Consider the following 8,847-nt stretch of genomic DNA (forward strand, 5'->3'; position numbering starts at 1 on the left):
GCCCCGTCCCTGGACCACGCGTGGGGACCTGGTTGCGCCGCTCTCCCTCCCGCAGCCACCTACCAGGCACCACCAGACAGTTGCCCTCTTGCCCACGACACGGGGAGACAGGAGCCCGCCTGGGGGAGTGATGCTGCCGAGGCTGGGCCGGGGGGGTCGGGCCCGGAGCAGCCTCCTCCAGCCCCTGGGCTGCGGCAGCGCGGGCGAGCAAGTTCTGCGTCTGCCGCGGGTCCCCACAAACTGAACTGCTCGGTTTTTACCTTCCCGCTTTTGTGCAGCAACGGTGCCAAGTACCACGCAGATAATGACAACGCGGGCGGGATTGATCTGCTATTGATTCACTAGCGCTGATTTGCTGAAGTGGCAAATACACGGCTGTATTTACCGGCTGTACAGCAGGAGATGTGGAATGTCCCCCACATACTGCAGAGGTAACTGGTTTCTCCTCTGCATTATGTCCCGAAGTAGTTGTCTCTATCAGGGCTCATTTCTGCCTCACTCAAAGGCAGAAGGTGATGGGAAGCCAGGCCGGCTCCAAGCATAACTGCAAAGCACAGCTGCATCGAGCTTCGAGAATGGAACGTTTTGGCAATTCCACTGGTATCGTTTTAAATATTGCTGAGGATGGAGGTTCATTCCTTCCTTAAAAATTTTTACTCAAAGAAAAGTATTTTCTGTAGTCTTTGCAAACTTTTGCAAACTTTTCGTTTAAAAAGTCCTCTAAATCATCAGCATCATAACCAACTGCAGGATTTGGGAAAGAAAACAAAATGCTTAGCAACTATTTCTACCATTTTTTTCCTAATCAATCTTCCCTTGAAAAAATGATGCAGCAAATTCTCCTTTGATTCTTTTCTGGTTTGTCTGGGTTGTTTTGTTTCATTTTTTTTGTTTGTTTGGTTGTTGTTTGTTTTGCTTTGCCTTTATTTTGCAGGGGCGTGGGGACAAGGGGTCTTAGAATTCAACACGTTACTTAAGCAAAATAAATCAATGACCCCTTGTTGTAGAGTCAATATAAATACTCCCTGTGCTGTTGTGTTCCTGGTAATAATCTTGAAGTCTTACAAACGTCCTCAGTTGTGAGGACTGAGGAAGTGGAGAGCCAAAGATAATATATTTATCTGTGCTTGTGTTTACTAGTATTCCCTTAAGTTACTATTGTCAGGTAGAAAAGGTTCTTTTTCCGGTGAGTTATGATGTATAATTGCATTAATAAATTGCACTGTTTATCACCTTCCTCTTTCATTAATTGTGTCAGTTTTAATCACAGCAGAATATGGCTTGTCCAGATATTACATGAGCCCTTCAATGTTTTGCACAGCAATCTGCATTTCTGCTACATATGTTTTTTCAAAAACATAATTAACCAGCAGTAATATTAAGATCAAAAGTAATGACCTGCGTAGAATGACATTTAGTTACAGAAAGTTTGTGAGAAAGCAATGAACTGAGTGCAAAGTGAAATTCTCAGAACTATCCAAATACAAGAACGTGAACAGAATACTTCCTGAAGACAAATGAGGTAATCTTAGTGGGTCATTTGGAGATTTCAGCATAAAATTTGAAGGATCCTGCAGAAATATTGTCACTGAGTTAGGAAACGATACTGCAGCACAGCAGCCCATCAGATGGTTACACAACCCAAGTCCTCATAGGCGAAAATATGAGATGCTGGAAATTGCCCAGGAAGATGAGCAGCAGCTCTTTGGGCAGCAAGGGCATGTGTGTTTCTGTAACACACAGTGAGATCTCTAATGACAAAAAGAGATGTGGTGGGCTCATTGCTCAGGTTGACATGCCAAGTGACACTGGTGACCCTGTCCTTAGTCACTGTTGTGGACACTACTTATGTTCCATGGTCCCGGTGTGCCTGGCATGGAGGGCAGAAACGTGCTGTGTCAGCTTCTTACTGAGTCTATCAAGCTATAACCTGCATCATCATAACTTACAGCTCCTTACATCAGCATGATCTTGCATTGCTCTTTCCTGGACAACAGACCCAGTCTCTTGGGGGGGTAGCGCATTTAGAAATGTCAGTTCTTTCCTCCCGGTGTTCTGCAGACCCAGACCTCTTTTTTGTTTGTTTGTTCTGTTTTGTTTTGTTTTGTTTTAATCTGCATCAAGAAATATCACAAGACTTAGGAATGGCATTTATTTTTGTATTTGTTGCATCATGGTTTCTTTTCACATAGGCAGTGTCTGAGCACTGAGCTGTGTGAAGAAGCATCTTCCCTTACACAGCGGTTTTTCATGCTCTTCCACTAAAACACAGTGTGAGCTGTGATCATGCCTTTACACAGAGGGTTGACTTGAGGTTTTTGGCAGGTTTTTGCATCTTCATTTGAAAACATGCTCCGGAATTTGCTTGACTTGTTCATCTCAAAACGGAGGGAGGTCATTTCTAGCTTCCTGATGTAGAAAAACTTACTGACAGCTGTTTATGGTGGGCATGTGCTTAGCTGCTGGCAGTGAAGAAAAGAGATGATGGGAAATCCAGGCTGTAACGCCATCATCTTCATTACACTGCAGTGTTTTATAATATTGCAAAATGGTGTTAACTGTTGCTCAGTGGCTTAAAATGATTGTGAGATGAAGACTGTTGGGGAAAGTGGCATATACAAGGCTGGATCACAGGATCTTGTGCTCTAGACAAAGGTCAACCAGAAGTATTTGTATTCTGGAACAAGTCATTACAAAGTGTCCAGACTAGTTTTAACAAGCATTAACTCCTTCAAACCTGCTGGTAATAAGTTAACTCAAGACAATACTGTTGTTTCAGATCTCTCTTAAGACGAGAAGATTTCCACCAGTGGACTGGAGTGAAAAGTTTGCACTAGTGAACATATGGCTACATCGGAAGGGATTGTGAACCCCCAATAAAATGGTTCACACCCTTTTCATGGCTCTCTACAGCATGCAGTGAGTCTATCCAAAGTCAAGCTGCCACTGGCTAATCTAAACCTGAAACAACAATGGGAACTGTTGTGCATGAGTTTGTTGTGTTTGTGTAATGCTGCCATCCCTAGGGGTTGTCCATTTTTACCCCTATTTGTTTTCTTCCCTGAATTTCCTTCATTCAACCAAATTCTGTCAGCAGTTACACCAGGGGGACTCTATTAAAAGCAAATGGACTCAATGTTCTTCCTCCACAAATGCTCAGAATTTAAACTGCACAGCTGTAGGACAAAGTGGCAGTAACTCTGCCTTAGGTTTTTTGTTTTGTTTGTGGTTTTTTTTTGGGGGGGAAGGCAATTAGAATGGCTATTCTGTCAGCAAGGGCTGAATCTGGTCTGCTCTACTGGCTGCAATCCCACCCACTCTGGCACACAGGAGGATGTGTGGGTCAGGGACTGCAATGCTGCTTCTCATTGCTGCAGTCGTTGCTGGTGCACATCCACAGCCACCACACCAGCCAGCACAGGGAGTTCTCACCTGCTGCACCACCACTCACATGAATCACAGCTCTTCACTCTCCCGTTGACTTAAGTGTTTCTCTGTGCAGAGCTCTGGGTTTAATTTGCACCCTAGCTGGATGCATGTTGTCTCATTCAATTGAGTTTTACATGGGGTTTGCACTACATCCACAGAGCTTTTTCTCTCATACAATCAGAGGAACTACTGTTGTAATGTTTTTACACTGTCACAAGTGAGAGGTAGACTGGAAACAGATAACTCCTGTACTTGCTTTTCCTTTCCCGTTCTGGGGACCGTCTCTTTTGATTTAAGAAAATCAGTGAGAATTTACACCTTTAGTTGCCTAGTTCAGGAAAATGAACTTTCTTTGTAAATGATAGGATCCCTCTTTAATTAGCCTGGGAAAATAACTTCGTATAATGCAACATAACACCTTCAATTCACTAAATTTTTCCAATGATAACAAAGTATTACCACAACAAAGATAAAATAGTTTTAAAGGGTTTGTGAGGCAGCATGAACCAGTGACTTGAAGAAACACTACATCTGCAGCGGAGCCAGGAACAGAACTTTGAGCTCCAGAATTTTCTACTGATTTTTTTAATGCTGAGTTTGATAGTAAAGTATGAGTAGTCAGAGGAGAACATTGCTAGCACTTGAACCTAAAAGCATCTGTAAATGTTTCTAGGAATACGTGAACCATCTTCAATGAAGGAGAAGGAAAAAAAAAATTATCAGTGCCAGCTACTCACTGGTTACTGGGCTATTGACGTATTTCTTACAAGGAGAAGTCAAATGTACACATGCATTAAGCATATTAAATTTCTGGAAAGTATGTTTGTCATTTATTGTGAAAAAATATTAATGAAGCAGCTTGTTTAATAGAAGATGATAGACAGTAAGTTACTGAATCACTATTCACGGAGGTAGATAGGAAATGCCTGGTACCTTTCCCAATTCAAACTAATCCAAAATTGCAGCATGACCTATAGCAGAATAGGTCTAAAACAGGGCCTTGGAAGTACAATATACAAATGGCAGCTTGCACGGAAATGCTGAATACAGCAGCTATCATTAGACAAGCTAGTAATACAGTAATTACACATTGGAGATATGATTCGGCTTGCCTGTCACAGCCGAATTCTTGTTTACAACAAATACACTGGGCTCTCCGGGGCTACTTTTTTTAATATGAATAGGAAAAAGCGAGGTAAAAGAAGATGGTCTTTTAGTGGGAAAAGCAAGTTTGTAAAGAACGGTAAAGAAGGATTGTATGTAATCTTTTCATTTCTCCTACAAGTTTATAGAGGATTTTTTTTTCCTTAGGAAGCTGAAGTAGAAACAGGTTGGGGTCTTCTTTCTTCAGCCTTCTTTCTCTTCCCTTTATTTCTTCTTTGCTGTCTTTCTTCTTGCTTTTCATGCTTTTCAGCTCTATTACTATTCAGTGGTACTAAGGTAGTCCCTTAGGAGACTCAGTCCAGGCACATAGCTTCATTTGCGTAGATGTGATACGATCAAGTACAAGAGAAGAAATCCTGAAGACTGGATAAGGCAGAGAGGGTTAGAGAAGAACCTAAAATTCAGGGTTTGGGAAGTGAGGAAACAGTAAAATGAATAAAGCAATACGAAAGCTATAGCAGTGTTTCAATTTGCTTAACTTTTAAACCTGTCTTTTTTCTATTTCTCTCAAAATCTACAGTATTTTTTCTTCTAGTTCTAGTTTCTTTTCTTTCCTTTTGTGGATTTGTCCTTTGCATTTTTGTTGAGCTCTAAAGCCCTTAACATGTCCATTTCTCTGACTTGCCATCAGTCACTGTGTGGGTGAAAGATGGAATTGCAAAGATTTCCTTCAATACCTAAAATAAATCAATATTGCTACAGAGGCACATGGCACTGATTATTGAGATGTAAGGGTATTTACATCTGAAAGCATTCCACCATGCTCTTCTCATGAATAATGAAAGAAGTTATGGCATTCCTGTGGGTCTGGGTTAGCCAAATAAAATCTTTGTAGTATAAAGGGACCACTACATTTTCATTACCATCCTGTATTCAATGTGCTCTAGAAAAAAATAGAGCACTAAAAGCTAAGATCTTTGTCCACTCTTCAGAAAGTTTCTATTCTGAAGAATCTGTGGGGGCAGATCATTGACACAATTACTACATGAGTTCCAAAGAGGGTCAATACAGAAGTCTTTCAGCTCTGGAGATATTGAATTTTAGTGAAATGGTATGAAGGACAGCCATCTGCATCATTCCAAAGGTGAATTCTTCAGTCTAAGATAATCAGCTAGGACAACCTTCTGTCAGTGACAAGTGATTTATCCTGTATATATTAGACACACTGCTTTTTTGGGGCTGCTCATTTCCATCCAACTGACTACAGGAAAAGCTTAAGCCTAATGACTTATGTTAAAAACCTAAAATAAAAGGACTAAAAGTAATGTAAAGTGAATTGTGTTCTATGTGATTAAAGAACAGGGAAATCTCTGGTTAAGAGAAATCTGGTTAAGACAAAGGATATTTACATGATTATTATTTTTTTTTTTTATGATTGAGCAGTTCTAGAAGAAGCACTGACCAAAACGGCAGCACCAGCAAAATGGCTGCACAGCCCACTGCAGATGAGACACTAACACATTTTCAGTGACACAACCAAGAAGAAACATGAATGTTTGAGAAGGAATGCTTGTACTGCCCTTGAAATTGATTGATAACCACCCTCCTCATGACATCTATAAAATGGCTAACAATGTAGATGTTAAGTGGAAAAAGTGGATGAAGTTGTGTGTTTTGCACTGCTTTGCTATCAACTGTAAAGCCCTGCTTTGCCAAAGTCTTCTTTGGCTCTTATCTAATTTTCCAACAAACAGCAACATATTCCATCGCATCATGCTTGGTATGCTCTATAGTCTCCCCCCAAACCTCCCTGTACCCAGAACATTAACATCTTTGAAACCCAAGCTTAGAACTCATATCAGGTCTAATGTTCAACAAAGAAAGGTTAAGCAGGAGACAGGCTGTACTCATGCTTAATAGTGTGTATGAGCAGCTTACTTTTCACATTGCATATACCTATTTTGTGGGGCTTCTTTGCTCTTCTGGAAACTTTTTGAATCTAAGCAAGCTACACTTCATATAGCTGTATTAACAGAGCATATAAAATGGTACATTTTGTGCCACTTAAATTGGGAGTCATTTCACATCCAGCAGTTCAAATGCACCAAGGATATATGCCTATTGCTGAATCCATCTGTTCAAAGTTCTGACTAGAAAGAACAGAGAAAGATGTCATTAAGGTAATTCATCACAGAATAGCTATGAGCCATCAACAGGACATGACCATAAAAAACCCAAGGTATTTTCAGTAGAGATAGAGAAACTTTCATGTCATTATATATAGTGCTGGTGAAACCTCATCTGTATTCATTTCTGATCGGCCATATCACAGAAAAATATGCTACTAGATGTTCAGAGGAATGGAGAGTCAAGTGTAAGAGATGGGACAAGAAAGACTAGGATGCTTCAGTCCACAAAATGAAGAGTAACAGTGAGTATGAGTTCGCTTTTTGAAAATGACAAATAAAACCAGGAGGAGAATAAGAATAATTTAGGCTCAAGAGCTGTACTGGTACAAGAAAAATCAATATAAACTGCTCAAGAACACAACTTGGATAAAAACTAGAACATTTCCAAATGTCAAGAAAATAAATATCTAGAACATTCTTTCATTAGACAACTGGTGTGGGGGGGTGCAACAAATTTGATTTTGTTTTGGAGTGGGTTTTAATCAGCTGATGAAAATGATTGTATAGCAGATTGCCTGCAATAGTACAGTAGTAAATACATGAGTTCAAGGACTCATAAACCTCCTCCCAGTCCTGAGATTTTTAAGGATACCACTACTATCAAATGCAATTAAAGCAGCAGCATTTAACATTTGCACAAAGGAAGCTGTGAATAGTTACCCTGATCAAAACCCTTTTTAATGTTATATCCATTTTCTTATGGTGATTCGAATAGGGTGCTTTAAGAACTGCTTCCTTCAGTAAAAAAACCCCATCTATTTATATGTCCAGTTTGAATGTGGAAACACTAGATGAACATGGATGCAAGCAATGCATCTGGTGAGACTGGGCATACCAAGGCAAAAACAGGTGGGCCGATTCTAAATCAGCTATGGAACAACCTAACGTTTAATGGAAAAATATATGAATCCCACAGTGAGCTTAGTTTTAATGGCACTGTAGAATCCCTTGTACAAGTACAATAAATGCTACAGAACTCAGTAAAATATTTATCTGGATGAACTATGAGGGCTCTACACACTGTCAAACAGGAGCTTTTTGACCCCTACAGGTTTATGAAATTTTTTCAGATGATCCCTATAAAACTTGAATTTTTTACAGATATCTGAGTTAAAGTAGTTGCAGCAGAATCTGTTATTTCATGAGTACTTTCTTGAACATCAGCCACTGCTCATTGCCCTGTAAAAGGAAAAAAAAACAACATTCATCGCCTTAAGGAGCTGAAGATATTCAAAGCACATAGTGCTTTCTCAAAAGAAAATCAACTTTACATCAGTATTGCTTCCCAGTCCTGTGCTATAAAGAGACTGCAGAGGAGTTTAAAACAAACTGCTTTGCAAACATACAGGATTCGCTTGATACACAGAGGAACTCTGAAAGCAGTCCTGGGACATCTACTGGACTAATGCGCAATAGGTTGACGGTTTTAAAAGCTGCATCACTACTCCTATGCTGATGTCAGAGTGCTGCTCTTTAATTTAAAAATATTGAAAGGGCATCTCTTCAACTTTTGTAAAATTGCATTACATCGCTAAGTCTAACATTATTCTCAGCCTGTAGTAGTCTTGCCTCTAACATGTGTAAAATCTAGAATACCGTATTTATATGTTGTTTAGGGTATGGCAACTGTATCATTAAAAAAAAGAGTCAAGCCAGTACTCCACAGCTCTTCCCTCTGTTTTTCTCCTGCTCTTAGAGTCAGGACTCTCCTGATAAGCTTGCTATTGCTGGGCAATATCACAGGCTCAGGCTTGCAAATGGACCTGCAAGTTCAGCACAATAATGTATTAGTTTTATAAACAGACAAGGATATGAAGCATCTAAACCAGAATTTTCAAGAGGCTTCTCTAGTAGTTACCTGCCATGCTCAAATCACATCTTACAGATCCCTCACTTAGGTATTCTGCATACAGCCATGTCATCTAAGTTTAAGAAAGGAGCAAATCACACTCTCTACTGTTCAAGGTTGTCAAATCCTGCCTGTACTTGCAATAACTGGCTGAAGTAGTCAAAACATCTACTATGCTAAACATACATTGTTTGAATATCTGTTATCAGTAGCAGTGCACCATCTCCATACTGGTCCCTCCCCCATGCCAGAGCAACAGAGATCTTCTCCCCACAT

The sequence above is a fragment of the Columba livia genome, chromosome 3 (genome assembly GCF_036013475.1).
Source record: "Columba livia isolate bColLiv1 breed racing homer chromosome 3, bColLiv1.pat.W.v2, whole genome shotgun sequence".
NCBI classification, from domain to species: domain Eukaryota; kingdom Metazoa; phylum Chordata; class Aves; order Columbiformes; family Columbidae; genus Columba; species Columba livia.